This window comes from Ursus maritimus, unplaced genomic scaffold, assembly GCF_017311325.1.
Source record: "Ursus maritimus isolate PB19 unplaced genomic scaffold, ASM1731132v1 scaffold_16, whole genome shotgun sequence".
Classification (NCBI taxonomy): domain Eukaryota; kingdom Metazoa; phylum Chordata; class Mammalia; order Carnivora; family Ursidae; genus Ursus; species Ursus maritimus.
In genome coordinates, this window is record NW_024424008.1 from 14,683,535 (window position 1) to 14,685,502 (window position 1,968).

At 37.6% G+C, this 1,968-nt stretch overlaps 1 long non-coding RNA gene across 1 annotated transcript; it reads right to left on the reverse strand.

The window, feature by feature from the left end:
• Positions 1-436: 436 nt before the first annotated feature.
• On the reverse strand, positions 437-1,096 carry LOC121102850. Its single transcript, XR_005834946.1, has 3 exons — positions 999-1,096; positions 851-905; positions 437-696 (listed from the first exon to the last, which is right to left on the reverse strand). It is a non-coding gene; the product is annotated as an uncharacterized LOC121102850 (long non-coding RNA).
• Positions 1,097-1,968: the final 872 nt, after the last annotated feature.

Here is a 1,968-nt window from a genome sequence, read left to right on the forward strand (position 1 = left end):
TGTGACTAGTTAAGATGTGTTGTAAGTATAAAATACACAAGTTTTGAAGAATTATGTAAAAAATTTAAATATCTCATTAAAATATTTCATACATGATTTATATATTTTTATTGACTATGTTGCTGTAGCCTGAGTCATTAAGTTCAAATTCTCTACATTCTTAATTTTAAAATTCCATTTTTCTGATCACTACCTCCTGTCCTTCCTGTTCATTCACTCTCCACAACTAGCATTACTATGACCTCACCAGAACCTATAATCCATCAATCCTACTACCTTCTTACTGTCCTGCATGCCCCTCACATCTTTACTGTTGTTCTCCAGGTTCAGCCACATCAATCTTTTTTAAGTGTACCAATCTCAAGGCAAAAAATAAAAAATAAAAATGAATCTAGTTAAGTTTAAATAAAAATACTGGCCTCCTTTTTGAGTTTTCTGTTCATGTCCTTGGCCCATTTGATTTGTAGAAGCTCTATAAATTCTATGTTTTATTTGTTCATATGCTGAGGTAGTAATCTGGGAAATACAGCAAGGTTGACTTAGGTTACCCTCCCCTGCCACCTGAAAGCTGACAAGATTGGTACCATACTCCATGACTTCACTTTGCCTTTTCTACAATAGAAAAAGCTGGGAAGTCTATTGATATTTTCCTCTGGTGATGGAAAGCAGTAACTTGCCAAAGTGGCTTTAAGAGGCCTGAAAGACAAAATTAGGGAAACCTTGATCTAGGCTTGAACCCAAAGGTGATGCTAGGTGAAAGGAAGCAAGGTAATAGAGACAAGATGGGTCAGAGGTGTTAAGTACAGCCTGGGCTCATCTCTCAGGTTCAAATGTCAGCTTTACTACTTACCAACAGGATGACTTTTAACAAGCCATTTCACCTCTCTACACCTCCATTTCCTCATCTGTAAAATAAAGAATAAAGATTTTACTGACTTCATAGTGTTGTTGGGATTAAATGAGTTAATATATGTAAATTGAAACAGTGGCCAACTCACAGGAAGTCTACATGTGTTACTGCTGCTACTGTTATTGTTGCTGGGACTCCATACCAGTCATCACAGCCCTTTCCCTGGCTGCAGTTAATGATTTTAGCATTTTTCTAGGAAAGATTAGAAAGAAGAAGCACAGTGAAGAAAATTCACAAGATATCTCTCATATGAATAAATATGTATTCACTTATTCAGCTAATATTGATTCAAGACCTAGTGTATGAAAGACATTGTATATCACACATTGAACAAGTTAACCTTTCTGACTGTGTTTCCTCAAAATATACTAATAACTCACAAAATATACTAATAACTAATAATCTCACTTTGCAGTGAGATTACAAAGATTAAAGTACACGGAACAATACCATACCATACCTGGCATATAGGTGGTGCTCAATAAATGTGTTTACATTGTCTGTTTTCCCTACTTCGTATATAACAATGACTAAGATATGGTCCCTACTGTGAGAAGTTACCTTCTCTCTTGCCTTTTCTTCTCCATTTCCCCCAACTGCCTAAACCATTTGATTTTTCCCCATTTTTGTATTGGATTGTATTACATTGCATTGCTTGCAATGTATTGTATTGATTTTCTCTCTGCTTTTATCAGTTGCCACCTAAGGTATTGGCACCTGGATTGCCTTGCTCAAAGAGCCAATGGGACTTGTATTCAGTCAGTAGTCCCATAGGATTGTAATAAACAAAGAAGTTCTTAATGAGCTCAAGAGCACCTCCTATGGCTATGTACCCCAGCCCAGTGCCAGTGCCGAGAAAATAGGCGAAAACTCAGAACTACCACTTTCTCCCTGGAGGTAGTCTACACATTTTCCTAGCTCCTGCCTATGGCATCCAGCCTCCAACCAGCCTGCTTTTAGATGCTGACTGAGATCCTCCCCTTTGAGACACTGATGGATTCAACTGCTGGGAACCACCAAGAACAAAGAAGGTGACTTGGACAATCACAGATTTCAGA